General features: G+C 44.6%; 8 non-coding genes across 8 annotated transcripts; all 8 read left to right on the forward strand.

Annotated features, from left to right (window-relative positions):
- The first annotated feature begins 11,818 nt into the window (after nucleotides 1-11,818).
- LOC134988212 (U1 spliceosomal RNA) lies at nucleotides 11,819-11,982 on the forward strand. Its single transcript, XR_010193723.1, has one exon. It is a non-coding gene; the product is annotated as a U1 spliceosomal RNA (small nuclear RNA).
- A 152-nt stretch (nucleotides 11,983-12,134) lies between these two features.
- LOC134988211 (U1 spliceosomal RNA) lies at nucleotides 12,135-12,297 on the forward strand. Its single transcript, XR_010193722.1, has one exon. It is a non-coding gene; the product is annotated as a U1 spliceosomal RNA (small nuclear RNA).
- Nucleotides 12,298-12,972: 675 nt separating this feature from the next.
- LOC134988205 (U1 spliceosomal RNA) lies at nucleotides 12,973-13,136 on the forward strand. Its single transcript, XR_010193717.1, has one exon. It is a non-coding gene; the product is annotated as a U1 spliceosomal RNA (small nuclear RNA).
- Nucleotides 13,137-13,288: 152 nt separating this feature from the next.
- On the forward strand, nucleotides 13,289-13,451 carry LOC134988207 (U1 spliceosomal RNA). Its single transcript, XR_010193719.1, has one exon. It is a non-coding gene; the product is annotated as a U1 spliceosomal RNA (small nuclear RNA).
- Nucleotides 13,452-14,121: 670 nt separating this feature from the next.
- LOC134988222 (U1 spliceosomal RNA) lies at nucleotides 14,122-14,285 on the forward strand. The gene has a single exon (XR_010193732.1). It is a non-coding gene; the product is annotated as a U1 spliceosomal RNA (small nuclear RNA).
- A 152-nt stretch (nucleotides 14,286-14,437) lies between these two features.
- On the forward strand, nucleotides 14,438-14,600 carry LOC134988214 (U1 spliceosomal RNA). The gene has a single exon (XR_010193725.1). It is a non-coding gene; the product is annotated as a U1 spliceosomal RNA (small nuclear RNA).
- A 670-nt stretch (nucleotides 14,601-15,270) lies between these two features.
- On the forward strand, nucleotides 15,271-15,434 carry LOC134988204 (U1 spliceosomal RNA). The gene has a single exon (XR_010193716.1). It is a non-coding gene; the product is annotated as a U1 spliceosomal RNA (small nuclear RNA).
- Nucleotides 15,435-15,586: 152 nt separating this feature from the next.
- LOC134988217 (U1 spliceosomal RNA) lies at nucleotides 15,587-15,749 on the forward strand. The gene has a single exon (XR_010193728.1). It is a non-coding gene; the product is annotated as a U1 spliceosomal RNA (small nuclear RNA).
- Nucleotides 15,750-17,690: the final 1,941 nt, after the last annotated feature.

Genomic DNA, 17,690 nt, shown 5'->3' on the forward strand with positions numbered 1-17,690 from the left:
CTGTATTACTTTTTTCTGCTACTGGTTCTTTACCTATGCAAACAAGCATCTGACTTGCCTTTCCTATTGCTTTGTTACATTGCTCACCTGAAATAGTAATACTTAGATAGCTTTCCTCTTGCCATTATAATGCCCTTAATATTATAGTTAGCCTTTGTATTTTTGAGACGTGTATGATTTTGCATTTTTTGGCATTAAATGTTGCCATGTTCTTGACCATTCCTCTAGTCCAGGGGCGGAACTGCCAGAGACAACGGAGTCAGTTGCCGCCGGGCTCCAGCCCTAAAGGGGCTTCCTCCATTGCCCTCCGGCTGTTACGTGCCCTTCCTACTAAATAGACAAAGGCGCTACCAGCAGGGTCTCGCAGTTTGTACATTCCATGCCGTAACACCCTTCTTTCCACCTTTTTCAAGACCCAGCCCAGCAGCCTCGCCGCTGCCACCACCGCTAGCTGCAGCACTGCCAGCGGTGGGGTGCCCCTGCTTCTTCTCACACCACAGATAGCTGGGCAGCACTGCAACTGCCTGCCTGATTGCTCCGCCCCCTTCCGGCTCCCAAGCACCTCTGCTGCCCAGTGATCCAGGAGCCTGCTGCTAGGAAGAAGTGGCCGAGCTTCAGCAAGCGAGTCTGGACACTGGCAGAGGAAGCCATGATAACCAGATAATGGGGAGTGGAGAGCCAGTTCCAAGGTAATACTTTATACAGCTGGTTGAGATCCTGGTCGGTGGATATGGATTCCAAGAAAACCCTGGAGGTGCTTCCTTTCAAGGGAGACACTCTCTTTGGAGAAGACCTCAATAAGATTGTAGCTGATCTGGCTACTGCTAAAACAGCTTGCCTACCTAGTATGACTCCTACCACGCAGAAGGCTAAAAGTACTTTCCCTTGGCCCTTTCATCCTCAAGGTAAAGCGTACCCAAGGTCAGGCATACCCAAAGCAAGCTCATGCTTCCAGACCTGCCAAGCCCAGACTGAAGCAAGCCTGGGCTGCCCATCAGCCTGCTTCCAAAACAGACAAGCCTGCCGCATGACGGTGCAGGCCTCCCTCTGGGGGATCCCAGGGTGGGGGGCCCGACTTCTAGGTTTGGCATAATTCTAAGCTAGAGAATTCTGTTTGGAGCTCACCTTGTACTTTGTGAAGAAATAATCAGCATTGTGGCTGAGCAGATACATGTAGTGTGTGGCTGCAAACTGCATGGATCTGCTGCGTTGTAATGCTGATACTTTTTTTTTCAAAGTACCAATAGCTTTATATAATGTTCACAATTTTTACGCAGGATCAAATAGCTCAATAGGTAGGGGGTTTGATTAGAATTCAACAGGTTATAGGTTTGAATCCTGGGTATGGTAGTTTGAGATGTGTTATTTAATAAAGTATGTTGTTCTGACTGCTGGCATCCTATCACCTGGGATATCATACTAAATAAATGGAGTTGATCAATTTTTTTTTTAATTTTTTTTTAAACTAGGGACAATTTCCAGATACTTTTCTTTATAACTGAGATTGCCCCCTGGAACTTCACATCAGTTGACAACTATGCATGAGTGGGCAGTGCTTGCTCTGGATCTGCCCACCCATTTATGTGCCGTCATAAAAGAAAGCACAACTGACAGTTATCCTGGGCGTACACTACACAATTATCTGTCAGGCTATCTATCCAGTCTGGATGGATGGAATGAAAATCTGGTAATGTATAGGAGCAAATGTCAATTAACCATTTGCTCCCAAACACTAGAAAAGTGGTCAAAAATGGTCATTACACAAATTGGTTAAACCCAAAATTTAACCAATTTGTTTAGGGGACCATTTTTGTCCATTTTCTAGTGTTTGAGAGTAAATCGTTGATGGTCATTTGCTCACATAGATAACCGGATTTCTATTCCAACCAGCCAGTGTTGGAGATATGGTCTGCCAGATTACATAATGCATACCAGAGCCATAACTAGACTTTTTGGTGCCCTGTGACAGATAATTATATGCCCCCCCCCCCCTCCCCATTTTTGCAATATGGACAAAAGGCGCATGCCTTGTGGGGAAGGGGCATAACAAGATTGGTCTCAGAGAAAGCACATGAGATATGAAGATATATCTAGTATACTTGACACTCAATGGTTTGTGGTATTGCCGGGGTGCCCTCCTTAAATGCATATACAGTCACACATGGCGTGTTTGTGCAAATGGCATATCAGCAGTCAGCACTAACTGGTGACATGCCATTTGTACAAGTAAGCCATGTGTGACTAATATATAAACATACTTTATTAAATAACACCTCAAACTATCATACCCAGGATTCAAACCTATAACCTGTTGAATTCTAATCAAATACCCTACCCATTGAGCTACTTGATCCTGCATCTATTCTAACCTCCAAAAACAGATTCAGTTGCATTTTCCAGCGTGTTTTGTTTGCGCCTTTGCAAATGTCTTACATCGACAAACTTATTTAGTACTATTTTGCAAATAGGGTTACATTGTCGCAACATTGTGTTCCCTAATTGCTTGATTTTTTTAAATGCAACAATTGATAAAGACACCTGATAATTGCTCTGTGGCGTCTTATTTTGTGTCTACTTCTTATCTATATTTAATTCCCTACCTCTAATCAAGGCATTTTTAAATGCTGGGGGCTGCCAGGACGTGAGGCCTACCTAGACTTTAGATCTGAATTTGAATGTACTTGTGAACTAACTTAATTTCCTACTTCTAAATTCATTCCTAAATTCACTACTTACATTAATCCTGTAGTTGGGCATTTTGAGCCTTCAATTGTGGGCATTGTTTTGTGTCCAGACCAGCAGCTGGTGGTGTGCATTTGCTGGAAAGGCATCGAAGACCTCCGATATGCTGCATCTCCTGATGTGTGTCTCCCTCAAGTGGCTGTCAGCAAATGCATGCTAGACACCCCATTCCAAGCTGATTGTGACATCACGGAACATGCATCATAGAACAGGCATGCTAGAATATGGGTCTTCAACCTGCGACCCTCCAGCTGCTGTGGAACTACATATACCAGCACGCCCTGCCTCAGTTTTAGCATACCTTAATAGCAAAACTGTGGCAGGGCATGCTGGGATGTGTAGTTTCACAGCAGCTGGAGGGCCACAGGATGAAGACCCATGTGCTAGAGCCAAGCCGCAGCTACATTGAATGCTAGCAAGCTGAATGTTTAAATCATTTTTGTTCCGCAGCATTCCAATGCGGAAGATTCCATGGAACCAGAGATTATTCCATTGAGAAGGACATGCTGCCTGGATGACTGCACTGTGCAAATTAAATCACGGAGCCAGTTGGCTTGTGGGTGGCTCTGGTGACTGGGTGGTTGGGTGGGCGGTGTGTCGGAGGTGAAGCACATGCAAATGTATGTGTATCATCCAGCTAGTGAGAGTGAAAACTCATGCAGGAGTGTGCCTGCTTGTCAGTGGGTTATGCACCTTGCCAGGCGTCAAATCTACATGGAGCAGCTGGAGGGGACAAGAGCAGGTTTGCAAAATATAGATAGAAGAGCATATATGCTGGCGCATTCTCCATGATTGCGTCAGCTTATGTTTTGGTGCACTGCACTTTCCTTCACTAAGTTTTAGCCATTTTGGTTAAACGCAAGTGTAGTGGCTTCTCGCCCTTTTGGCTGTGATCTTGTATCGTGGTTGAAGAGTCTGCTGGAGGGATTGTTTTCTTCATTGGCGAGAGACTGAAGATATTCCAGGATGGAAGGCTTGGGAACACTATCCGTTTTTCAGTTGTGGAAGAGTTGAAAGACCGGATTGGACTACATTCTATAGTAAAGGATATCTTTGTATTTATTAATCCTCCCTTTATATGTGTCTGTCTTTCAATAAAGCTTTGGGCTTGTGATTCCCTCACCCTCTTACACTCCACACCCATAGCCTTATTAACTGTTGTATTATTGTATTGTTTAAATGTATAGTGCAGTTCATGATTTATAGTGTAGGCTGGCCTGTGCTGTAGTTCTTGAACTGTACTATACCGACAGCATTTGTATTGTGTTTTGGCTGTGCTGCAACACGGTACTTATGTGTGTAATGTTTATGTATGTTTTTTTGCTTCTTTATGTCAATAAAGACTGCTTTTTCAATCCAATATCTGAAAACAATTAATGTTTATCTTTGATGGCAATAGAAGTGGTATGATATTTGCTGCTTTTGAAAGGCAATATCTGATATGTCCCCTATCTGGGAACCATATATTAAATGGCTTTTCAGAAAAGGGAGATGGGAGAAGAGCTTTCAGTACTTGTAGGACCGATGCTCATTTCCTATTCTAGCCTCCAAAAACAGATTCAGTTGCATTTTCCAGCGTGTTTTGGATGCGCCTTTGCAAATGTCTTACATCGACAAACTTATTTAGTACTATTTTGCAAATAGGGTTACATTGTTGCAACATTGTGTTCCCTAATTGCTTGATTTTTTAAATGCAACAATTGATAAAGACACCTGATAACTGCTCTGTGGAGTCTTATTTTGTGTCTACTTCTTATCTACATTTAATTCTCTACCTCTAATCAAGGCATTTTTAAATGCTGGGGGCTGCCAGGACGTGAGGCCTACCTAGACTTTAGATCTGAATTTGAATGTACTTGTGAACTAACTTAATTTCCTACTTCTAAATTCATTCCTAAATTCACTACTTACATGAATCCTGTAGTTGGGCATTTTGGGACTTCGATTGTGGGCATTGTTTTGTGTCCAGACCAGCAGCAGGTGGTGTGCATTTGCTGGAAAGGCATCGAAGACCTCCGATATGCTGCATCTCCTGATGTGTGTCTCCCTCAAGTGTCTGTCAGCAAATGCCTGCTAGACACCCCATTCCAAGCTGATTGTGACATCACGGTACATGCATCATAGAACAGGCATGCTAGAACATGGGTCTTCAACCTGCGACCCTCCAGCTGCTGTGGAACTACACATCCCAGCATGCCCTGCCTCAGTTTTAGCATACCTTAATAGCAAAACTGTGGCAGGGCATGCTGGGATGTGTAGTTTCACAGCAGCTGGAGGGCCACAGGATGAAGACCCATGTGCTAAAGCCAAGCCGCAGGTACATTGAATGCTAGCAAGCTGAATATTTAAATCCTTTTTGTTCCGCAGCATTCCAATGTGGAAGATTCCATGGAACCAGAGATCCTTCCATTGAGAAGGACATGCTGCCTGGATGACTACACTGTGCAAATTAAATCACGGAGCCAGTTGGTTTGTGGGTGGCTCTGGTGACTGGGTGGTTGGGTGGGTGGTGTGTCGGAGGTGGAGCACATGCAAATGATTGCGTATCATCCAGCTAGTGAGAGAGAAAACTCATGCAGGAGTGTGCCTGCTTGTCAGTGGGTTATGCACCTTGCCAGACGTCAAATCTACATAGAGCAGCTGGAGGGGACAAGAGCAGGTTTGCAAAATATAGATAGAAGAGCATATATGCTGGCACATTCTCCATGATTGTGACAGCTTATGTTTTGGTGCACTGCACTTTCCTCCACTAAGTTTTAGCCATTTTTGTTAAGCTCAAGTGTAGTTGCTTCTCTGCCTTTTGGCTGTGATCTTGTATCGTGGTTGAAGGGTCTGCTGGAGGGAGGGATTGTTTTCTTCATTGGCGAAAGACCAAAGATATTCCAGGATGGAAGGCTTGGGAACACTATCCGTTTTTCAGTTGTGGAAGAGCACAGAGGTCGGATTGGACTACATTCTATAGTAAAGGATACCTTTCTATTTATTGCCCCTCCCCTTATATGTGTCTGTGTTACAATAAAGCTTCGGTCTTGTGATTCCCTCACCCTCTTACACTCCACACACATAGCCTTATTAACTGTTGTATTATTGTATAGTTTAAATGTATAGTGCAGTTCATGATTTATAGTGTAGGCCATAGTTGCCAATTCAGTTTATAACAAGCGGAATTGGGCTTGTTTTTTCTTCTGGTTGCTTATTTTTTGGGGTGGTTGCTTGTTGCTTGTTTTTGGGCTTATAATTTTTTTTGCTGCTTGTTTTTGGGCTTCTTTTGTTTTTAGGTATCACTGATACCGACTTCCAGAGATAATTAGTCATTCATCCATATAACACAGATCCTCACACAGACATACTGTAGGTGAGACGTTGTGGATGAATAGAGTCTTAAAGAAATGATGAGTCATTCATTATGTCTATTGTTGCCGACTGCCGGTTGTGTGTATTCAGTAGGGCTAATTTGTTTTTAACAATGACAACAACAAAGACACTGACCAGACACACAACAGTGAAGCAATTTAGGACCACTTTATGTGGTATTCTTTATGTCAGATATGGTTTAAGACGCTTGGGTATTTGTTGCAAGGATTTTTAAACCAACTACCAATATGCTTCAGCGCTTCAACTCAGGAATATATAACATGGAAGCTTCTATAGACGATGGAGACAGCTCAGATGAATTTGCTTATATCCATTTTACATAAAACCTTTGTAATTCAGTGTGCTATGTACTTTACCTCGCAGTATGCCATCTGCAATGCACTTTACTTCACACAGTGTGCCATGCACTTTACCTCACACAGTGGGGGTCATTCCGAGTTCGCTCGCTAGCTGCTTTTAGCAGCATTGCACACGCTAGACCGCCGCCCTCTGGGAGTGTATCTTTGCTTAGCAGAATTGCGAACGAAAGATTAGCAGAATTGCGAATAAATAATTATTTTCAGTTTCTGAGTAGCTCGAGACTTACTCCTACACTGCGATCAGCTCAGCCCGTTTCGTTCCTGGTTTGAAGTCACAAACACGCCCTGCGTTCGGACAGCCACTCCCCCGTTTCTCCAGACACTCCTGCGTTTTATCCTGCACACTCCCAGAAAACGGTAAATTTCCGCCCAGAAACACCCACTTCCTGTCAATCACACTCCGATCACTTCAATGATGAAAATTCTTCGTTCGGACGTGAGTAAATCTACTAAGTTTTGTTCTAAATTACTTAGCGCATGCGCACTGCGTACCATACGCATGCGCATTTTTGCCTTAATCGTTCCGTTGCAAAAATCGGCAACGAGCGAACAACTCGGAATGACCCCCAGTGTGCTATCTGCAATACACTATACTTCACACAGTGTGCCATGCACTTTACCTCACATAGTATGCCATCTGCAATGCACTTTACTTCACACAGTGTACCATGCACTTTACCTCACAGTGTGCCATCTGCAATGCACTTTACCTCTCAGTAATTCCTTTGTTATTTATTGAATTGAGTTACTATTTAATATTTATATATGCATTTATTATTTTGAATTGTCTTAATAATCTTTTGTTTTGTTACCTTGATTTGGCCTCTTAATTTATTTAATAGAAGTACAAAGTTGGATGTTGTAAGATTATTTGTTTTATCTTTCCATAGAATAAATATTTCACAGTGAATACAAATGACCACAGATACAGTATATACAGTTGGCAATTTTCACTTGAGATTTTTCTTTAGAGGAAACATGAAAGCATAGTATCTTAAATTCACAACTCTAACTATAATATTTATAAAAATTCCAGTATTCTTTAAAAGCCAGTTTTGTGCTGATAAATATCATTGTAAAGACCTTAAAGGCAGATTATATAAATAATTATATGTATTTTAATAAGACAAACAATAATGTCTGTTTATATATATATATATATATATATATATAAAAAAACAACAACCTTGAGTTGGGCTTTTTTTGGGGCTTTTTAGGATTGGTTTGGGCTTGTTTTGGGCTTATTTTTCAGTCATCGGTTGCTTGTTTTCCATTTCAGAGTTGGCAACACTGGTGTAGGCTTGCCTGTGCTGTAGTTCTTGAACTGTACTATACCGACAGCATTTGTATTGTGTTTTGGCTGTGCTGCAACACAGTACTTATGTGTGTAATGTTTATGTATGTTTTTTTGCTTCTTTATGTCAATAAAGACTGCTTTTTCAATCCAATATCTGAAAACAATCAATGTTTATCTTTGATGGCAATAGAAGTGGTATGATATTTGCTGCTTTTGAAAGGCAATATCTGATATGTCCCCTATCTGGGAACCATATATTAAATGGCTTTTCAGAAAAGGAAGATGGTAGAAGAGCTTTCAGTACTCGTTGGACCGATGCACATTTCCTATTCTAGCCTCCAAAAACAGATTCAGTTGCATTTTCCAGTGTGTTTTAAATGCGCCTTTGCAAATGTCTTACATCGACAAACTTATTTAGTACTATTTTGCAAATAGGGTTACATTGTTGCAACATTGTGTTCCCTAATTGCTTGATTTTTTAAATGCAACAATTGATAAAGACACCTGATAACTGCTCTGTGGAGTCTTATTTTGCGTCTACTTCTTATCTACATTTAATTCCCTACCTCTAATCAAGGCATTTTTAAATGCTGGGGGCTGCCAGGACGTGAGGCCTACCTAGACTTTAGATCTGAATTTGAATGTACTTGTGTACTAACTTAATTTCCTACTTCTAAATTCATTCTTAAATTCACTACTTACATGAATCCTGTAGTTGGGCATTTTGGGACTTCGATTGTGGGCATTGTTTTGTGTCCAGACCAGCAGCAGGTGGTGTGCATTTGCTGGAAAGGCATCGAAGACCTCCGATATGCTGCATCTCCTGATGTGTGTCTCCCTCAAGTGGCTGTCAGCAAATGCCTGCTAGATACCCCATTCCAAGCTGATTGTGACTTCACGGAACATGCATCATAGAACAGGCATGCTAGAACATGGGTCTTCAACCTGCGACCCTCCAGCTGCTGTGGAACTACACATCCCAGCATGCCCTGCCTCAGTTTTAGCATACCTTAATAGCAAAACTGTGGCAGGGCATGCTGGGATGTGTAGTTTCACAGCAGCTGGAGGGCCACAGGATGAAGACCCATGTGCTAGAGCCAAGCCGCAGGTACATTGAATGCTAGCAAGCTGAATGTTTAAATCCTTTTTGTTCCGCAGCATTCCAATGCGGAAGATTCCATGGAACCAGAGATTATTCCATTGAGAAGGACATGCTGCCTGGATGACTGCACTGTGCAAATTAAGTTACGGAGCCAGTTGGCTTGTGGGTAGCTCTGGTGACTGGGTGGTTGGGTGGGCGGTGTGTCGGAGGTGGAGCACATGCAAATGAATGTGTATCATCCAGCTAGTGAGAGTGAAAACTCATGCAGGAGTGTGCCTGCTTGTCAGTGGGTTATGCACCTTGCCAGACGTCAAATCTACATGGAGCAGCTGGAGGGGACAAGAGCAGGTTTGCAAAATATAGATAGAAGAGCATATATGCTGGCGCATTCTCCATGATTGTGTCAGCTTATGTTTTGGTGCACTGCACTTTCCTCCACTAAGTTTTAGCTGTTTTGGTTAAACGCAAGTGTAGTTGCTTCTCGCCCTTTTGGCTGTGATCTTGTATCGTGGTTGAAGAGTCTGCTGGAGGGATTGTTTTCTTCATTGGCGAGAGACTGAAGATATTCCAGGATGGAAGGCTTGGGAACACTATCCGTTTTTAAGTTGTGGAAGAGTTGAAAGACCGGATTGGACTACATTCTATAGTAAAGGATATCTTTGTATTTATTAATCCTCCCTTTATATGTGTCTGTCTTTCAATAAAGCTTCGGGCTTGTGATTCCCTCACCCTCTTACACTCCACACCCATAGCCTTATTAACTGTTGTATTATTGTATTGTTTAAATGTATAGTGCAGTTCATGATTTATAGTGTAGGCTGGCCTGTGCTGTAGTTCTTGAACTGTACTATACCGACAGCATTTGTATTGTGTTTTATCTGTGCTGCAACACAGTACTTATGTGTGTAATGTTTATGTATGTTTTTTTGCTTCTTTATGTCAATAAAGACTGCTTTTTCAATCCAATATCTGAAAACAATCAATGTTTATCTTTGATGGCAATAGAAGTGGTATGATATTTGCTGCTTTTGAAAGGCAATATCTGATATGTCCCCTATCTGGGAACCATATATTAAATGGCTTTTCAGAAAAGGGAGATGGTAGAAGAGCTTTCAGTACTTGTAGGACCGATGCACATTTCCTATTCTAGCCTCCAAAAACAGATTCAGTTGCATTTTCCAGCGTGTTTTGGATGCGCCTTTGCAAATGTCTTACATTGACAAACTTATTTAGTACTATTTTGCAAATAGGGTTACATTGTTGCAACATTGTGTTCCCTAATTGCTTGATTTTTTAAATGCAACAATTGATAAAGACACCTGATAACTGCTCTGTGGAGTCTTATTTTGTGTCTACTTTTTATCTACATTTAATTCTCTACCTCTAATCAAGGCATTTATAAGTGCTGGGGGCTGCCAGGACGTGAGGCCTACCTAGACTTTAGATCTGAATTTGAATGTACTTGTGAACTAACTTCATTTCCTACTTCTAAATTCATTCCTAAATTCACTACTTACATGAATCCTGTAGTTGGGCATTTTGGGACTTCGATTGTGGGCATTGTTTTGTGTCCAGACCAGCAGCAGGTGGTGTGCATTTGCTGGAAAGGCATCGAAGACCTCCGATATGCTGCATCTCCTGATGTGTGTCTCCCTCAAGTGGCTGTCAGCAAATGCCTGCTAGACACCCCATTCCAAGCTGATTGTGACACCACGGTACATGCATCATAGAACAGGCATGCTAGAACATGGGTCTTCAACCTGCGACCCTCCAGCTGCTGTGGAACTACACATCCCAGCATGCCCTGCCTCAGTTTTAGCATACCTTAATAGCAAAACTGTGGCAGGGCATGCTGGGATGTGTAGTTTCACAGCAGCTGGAGGGCAACAGGATGAAGACCCATGTGCTAAAGCCAAGCCGCAGGTACATTGAATGCTAGCAAGCTGAATATTTAAATCCTTTTTATTCCGCAGCATTCCAATGTGGAAGATTCCATGGAACCAGAGATCCTTCCATTGAGAAGGACATGCTGCCTGGATGACTACACTGTGCAAATTAAATCAAGGAGCCAGTTGGCTTGTGGGTGGCTCTGGTCACTGGGTGGTTGGGTGGGTGGTGTGTCGGAGGTGGAGCACATGCAAATGATTGTGTATCATCCAGCTAGTGAGAGAGAAAACTCATGCAGGAGTGTGCCTGCTTGTCAGTGGGTTATGCACCTTTCCAGACGTCAAATCTACATGGAGCAGCTGGAGAGGACAAGAGCAGGTTTGCAAAATATAGACAGAAGAGCTCTCCAGCCTAGTTTGCTGTCTGTTTCCACTTCTCTTTTCTTGAGCCGCTCCCTTCTATGCCCTTGCGCACTATCCTGACTTCTCCCATCTGCTTACTTTGTGCCTTCCAACGCACAATGCGAACTACAGGTAGTGCTGCAGGGCCCACACCCTTTTACTTGCCATACAGAGCAGCTCTGGAGCTGTTACAGTGCCCAGCTTCTGCAAGAAATCAGCTTGAATGCTTCAGGGGCTGGGGCATAGCCAACATGAGCCCCACACCGAAGGAGGGTGGAGGTGTTTAATGCGAACTAGGGGTCATCCAAGCGCCGCAAAAGGCCGCCATGCCCTGCACGCCCCTTTTCTCTTTTCATATGCAGACGAGGGTTGAAGCCAAATTTGACCCACTGCTTGGATGACATCACCATATGCAAATCCATCTGCTGCAGGCCTTCCCCCAGGAATGCTTGCACTAGTTGTTGCATTTGGTTTGTTGTTTGGGGGTGCTTCAGTATTAGGCAGCCTTCTGCCCTCCCATGTTCATCTGAAAATATGTGTTCTCCCTGCAGTTGTTGTCCCCAGATGAGAGTTCCCTTGTGCTGCCTCAGTTGAATCTTCTTTACTTGACAGAGATGTGCCTGAGCAGCGGCCCTCCCCAGCCCTATCCCAAATCATACTTATTTTGCATAGGAGATACCATGGTCATGAAGATCGTTCTCCCAGGGTGAGGTTCATTCATTGCATTCTGGGTATGCTGACCCCTGTGATTTCCCCAAATGTGGGAAACTTGACTGCATTATTTGTGGTAGTGGGGGACTGTGTTTGTGCTTTCCTCTGGTCAGCTCTGGTAAAAGTCAGATTTCTTTATCTCAGATCTTCCTCTAGCCTTGTTCTTCTTTCGAGAGTTCCCTTGTGCTGCCTCAGTTGGATCTCCTTTACTTGACAGGGGGGTGCCCAAGCAGCGACCCTCCCCAGCTCTAGCCCAACTCCTACTTACCTGCCAGGTGAGATACTATGATCATGAAGGTGCTTCTCCCAGGGCAAGGCTCACCCATTGCACTCTGGGTGTGCTGCCCCTGTGATTTCCCCAAATATGGGAAACTTGACTGCATAATTTGTGTTTCCACTGGTCGGCTTTTATATAATTCAGATCTCTTTGTCTCAGGTCTCTCTCCAGCCTAGTTTGCAGTCTGTTTCCACTTCTTCTTTTTTTGAGCCCCTCCCTTCTATACCCTTGTGCACTATCCTGACTTCTCCTCCTGTCTGCTTACTTTGTGCCTTCCAATGCACAATGCAAACTACAGGTAGTGCTGCAGGGCCCACAAACTTTTACTTGCATTACAGAGCAGCTCTGGAGCTGTTACAGTGCCAAGCTGCTGCAAGAAATCAGCTTGAATGCTTCAGGGGCTGGGGCATTGCCAACATGAGCCCCACACCGAAGGAGGGTGGGGGTGTTTAATGCGAACTAAGGGTCATCCAAGCGCCGCAAAAGGCCGCCATTCCCTGCATACCCCTTTTCTCTTTTCATATGCAGATGAGGGTTCCAGCCAACTTTGGCCCACTGCTTGGATGACATCACTGTATGCAAATCCGTCTTCTGCTGACCTTCCCCCAGGAATGCTTGTACTAGTTGTTGCATTTGGTTTGTTGTTTGGGGGTGCTTCAGTATTAGGCAGCCTTCTGCCCTCCCATGTTCATCTGAAAATATGTGTTCTCCCTGCAGTTGTTGTCCCCAGATGAGAGTTCCCTTGTGCTGCCTCAGTTGAATCTCCTTTACTTGACAGAGATGTGCCTGAGCAGCGGCCCTCCCCAGCCCTATCCCAAATCATACTTATTTTGCATAGGAGATATCATGGTAATGAAGACTGTTATCCCAGGGTGAGGTTCATTCATTGCATTTTGGGTATGCTGACCCCTGTGATTTCCCCAAATGTGGGAAACTCGACTTCATTATTTGTGGTAGTGGGGGACTGTGTTTGTGCTTTCCTCTGGTCAGCTCTGGTAAAAGTCAGATTTATTTGTCTCAGATCTTCCTCTAGCCTTGTTCTTCTTTCGAGAGTTCCCTTGTGCTGACTCACTTGGATCTCCTTCACTTGACAGGGAAGTGCCCGAGCAGTGACCCTACCCAGCTCTAGCCCAACTCCTACTTACCTGCCAGGTGAGATACTATGATCATGAAGGTGCTTCTCCCAGGGCAAGGCTCACCCATTGCACTCTGGGTGTGCTGCTCTTGCGATTTCCCCAAATGTGGGAAACTTGACTGCATAATTTGTGTTTCCCCTGGTCGGCTCTCGTATAATTCAGATCTCTTTGTCTCAGGTCTCTCTCCAGCCTAGTTTGCTGTCTGTTTCCACTTCTCTTTTCTTGAGCCGCTCCCTTCTATGCCCTTGCGCACTATTATGACCTCTCCTGTCTGCTTACTTTGTGCCTTCCAACGTCAATGCAAACTACAGGTAGTGCTGCAGGGCCCTCACCCTTTTACATGCTTTACAGAGCAGCTCTGGAGCTGTTACAGTGCCCAGCTGCTGCAAGAAATCAGCTTGAATGCTTCAGGGGCTGGGGCATAGCCAACATGAGCCCCACACCGAAGGAGGGTGGAGGTGTTTAATGTGAATTAGGGGTCATCCAAGCGCCGCAAAAGGCCGCCATGCCCAGCACATACCTTTTTTCTTTTCATATGCAGACGAGGGTTGAAGCCAACTTTGACCCACTGCTTGGATGACATCACCATATGCAAATCCATCTGCTGCAGGCCTTCCCCCAGGAATGCTTGCACTAGTTGTTGCATTTGGTTTATTGTTTGGGGGTGCTTCAGTATTAGGCAGCCTTCTGCCCTCCCATGTTCATCTGAAAATATGTGTTCTCCCTGCAGTTGTTGTCCCCAGATGAGAGTTCCCTTGTGCTGCCTCAGTTGAATCTCCTTTACTTGACAGAGATGTGCCTGAGCAGCGGCCCTCCCCAGCTCTATCCCAAATCATACTTATTTTGCATAGGAGATACCATGCTCATGAAGATTGTTCTCCCAGGTTGAGGTTCATTCATTGCATTCTGGGTATGCTGACCCCTGTGATTTCCCCAAATGTGGGAAACTTGACTGCATTATTTGTGGTAGTGGGGGACTGTGTTTGTGCTTTCCTCTGGTCAGCTCTGGTAAAAGTCAGATTTCTTTGTCTCAGATCTTCCTCTAGCCTTGTTCTTCTTTCGAGAGTTCCCTTGTGCTGCCTCAGTTGGATCTCCTTCACTTGACAGGGGGGTGCCCGAGCTGCGACCCTCCCCAGCTCTAGCCCAACTCCTACTTACCTGCCAGGTGAGATACTATGATCATGTAGGTGCTTCTCCCAGGGCAAGGCTCACCCATTGCACTCTGGGTGTGCTGCCCCTGTGATTTCCCCAAATGTGGGAAACTTGACTGCATAATTTGTGTTTCCCCTGGTCGGCTCTCGTATAATTCAGATCTCTTTGTCTCAGGTCTCTCTCCAGCCTAGTTTGCTGTCTGTTTCCACTTCTCTTTTCTTGAGCCGCTCCCTTCTATGCCCTTGCGCACTATTCTGACCTCTCCTGTCTGTATACTTTGTGCCTTCCAACGCACAATGCAAACTACAGGTAGTGCTGCAGAGCCCACACCCTTTTACATGCTTTACAGAGCAGCTCTGGAGCTGTTACAGTGCCCAGCTGCTGCAAGAAATCAGCTTGAATGCTTCAGGGGCTGGGGCATAGCCATCATGAGCCCCACACCGAAGGAGGGTGGAGATGTTTAATGCGAATTAGGGGTCATCCAAGCGCCGCAAAAGGCCGCTATTCCCTGCACATCCCTTTTTTCTTTTCATATGCAGACGAGGGTTGAAGCCAACTTTGACCCACTGCTTGGATGACATCACCATATGCAAATCCATCTGCTGCAGGCCTTCCCCAGGAATGCTTGCACTAGTTGTTGCATTTGGTTTGTTGTTTGGGGGTGCTTCAGTATTAGGCAGCCTTCTGCCCTCCCATGTTCATCTGAAAATATGTGTTCTCCCTGCAGTTGTTGTCCCAAGATGAGAGTTCCCTTGTGCTGCCTCAGTTGAATCGCCTTTACTAGACAGAGATGTGCCTGAGCAGCGGCCCTCCCCAGCCCTATCCCAAATCATACTTATTTTGCATAGGAGATACCATGGTCATGAAGATTGTTCTCCCATGGTGAGGTTCATTCATTGCATTCTGTTTATGCTGACCCCTGTGATTTCCCCAAATGTTGGAAACTCGACTGCATTATTTGTGGTAGTGGGGGGCTGTGTTTGTGCTTTCCTCTGGTCAGCTCTGGTAAAAGTCAGATTTCTTTGTCTCAGATCTTCCTCTAGCCTTGTTCTTCTTTCGAGAGTTCCCTTGTGCTGCCTCAGTTGGATCTCCTTCACTTGACAGGGGGGTGCCCGAGCAGCGACCCTCCCCAGCTCTAGCCCAACTCCTACTTACCTGCCAGGTGAGATCCTATGATCATGTAGGTGCTTCTCCCAGGGCAAGGCTCACCCATCGCACTCTGGGTGTGCTGCCCCTGTGATTTCCCCAAATGTGGGAAACTTGACTGCATAATTTGTGTTTCCCCTGGTCGGCTCTCGTATAATTCAGATGTATTTGTCTCAGGTCTCTCTCCAGCCTAGTTTGCTGTCTGTTTCCACTTCTCTTTTCTTGAGCCGCTCCCTTCTATGCCCTTGCGCACTATCCTGACTTCTCCCGTCTGCTAACTTTGTGCCTTCCAACGCACAATGCGAACTACAGGTAGTGCTGCAGGGCCCACACCCTTTTACTTGCCTTACAGAGCAGCTCTGGAGCTGTTACAGTGCCCAGCTGCTGCAAGAAATCAGCTTGAATGCTTCAGGGGCTGGGGCATAGCCAACATGAGCCCCACACCGAAGGAGGGTGGAGGTGTTTAATAGAGATGAGCGGGTTCGGTTTCTCTGAAACCGAACCCGCACGAACTTCATGTTTTTTTCACGGGTCCGAGCAGACTCGGATCCTCCCGCCTTGCTCGGTTAACCCGAGCGCGCCCGAACGTCATCATGACGCTGTCGGATTCTCGCGAGACTCGGATTCTATATAAGGAGCCGCGCGTCGCCGCCATTTTCACACGTGCATTGAGATTGATAGGGAGAGGACGTGGCTGGCGTCCTCTCCATTAGAAATTAGATTAGAAGAGAGAGAGAGATTGTGCTGAGTCAGACAGAGTTTACCACAGTGACCAGTGCAGTTGTTGTTAGTTAACTTTTATTTATTTTAATATATATCCGTTCTCTGCTATATCCGTTCTCTGCCTGAAAAAAAACGATACACAGCAGCAGCCAGTCACACAGTGTGACTCAGTCTGTGTGCACTCAGCTCAGCCCAGTGTGCTGCACATCAATGTATAAAAGGCAAAGCTTATAATAATTGTGGGGGAGACTGGGGAGCACTGCAGGTTGTTATAGCAGGAGCCCCCAGGAGTACATAATATTATATTAATTTAAAATTAAACAGTGCACACTTTTGCTGCAGGAGTGCCACTGCCAGTGTGACTAGTGGTGACCAGTGCCTGACCACCAGTATAGTAGTATATTCATTGTTGTATGTATTGTATACTATCTCTTTATCAACCAGTCTATATTAGCAGCAGACACAGTACAGTGCGGTAGTTCACGGCTGTGGCTACCTCTGTGTCGGCAGTCGGAACTCGGCAGGCAGTCCGTCCATCCATAATTGTATTACAATATATACCACCTAACCGTGGTATTTTTTTTTCTTTCTTTATACCGTCATAGTGTCATACTAGTTGTTACGAGTATACTACTATCTCTTTATCAACCAGTGTACAGTGCGGTAGTTCACGGCTGTGGCTACCTCTGTGTCGGCAGTCGGCAGGCAGTCCGTCCATCCATAATTGTATTATTATTATAATATATACCACCTAACCGTGGTTTTTTTTCCATTCTTTATACCGTCGTCATAGTGTCATACTAGTTGTTACGAGTATACTACTATCTCTTTATCAACCAGTGTACAGTGCGGTAGTTCACGGCTGTGGCTACCTCTGTGTCGGCAGTCGGCAGGCAGTCCGTCCATCCATAATTGTATTATTATTATAATATATACCACCTAACCGTGGTTTTTTTTCCATTCTTTATACCGTCGTCATAGTGTCATACTAGTTGTTACGAGTATACTACTATCTCTTTATCAACCAGTGTACAGTGCGGTAGTTCACGGCTGTGGCTACCTCTGTGTCGGCAGTCGGCAGGCAGTCCGTCCATCCATAATTGTATTATTATTATAATATATACCACCTAACCGTGGTTTTTTTTCCATTCTTTATACCGTCGTCATAGTGTCATACTAGTTGTTACGAGTATACTACTATCTCTTTATCAACCAGTGTACAGTGCGGTAGTTCACGGCTGTGGCTACCTCTGTGTCGGCAGTCGGCAGGCAGTCCGTCCATCCATAATTGTATTATTATTATAATATATACCACCTAACCGTGGTTTTTTTTTCATTCTTTATACCGTCGTCATAGTGTCATACTAGTTGTTACGAGTATA

This window comes from Pseudophryne corroboree, unplaced genomic scaffold, assembly GCF_028390025.1.
Source record: "Pseudophryne corroboree isolate aPseCor3 unplaced genomic scaffold, aPseCor3.hap2 scaffold_1031, whole genome shotgun sequence".
NCBI classification, from domain to species: domain Eukaryota; kingdom Metazoa; phylum Chordata; class Amphibia; order Anura; family Myobatrachidae; genus Pseudophryne; species Pseudophryne corroboree.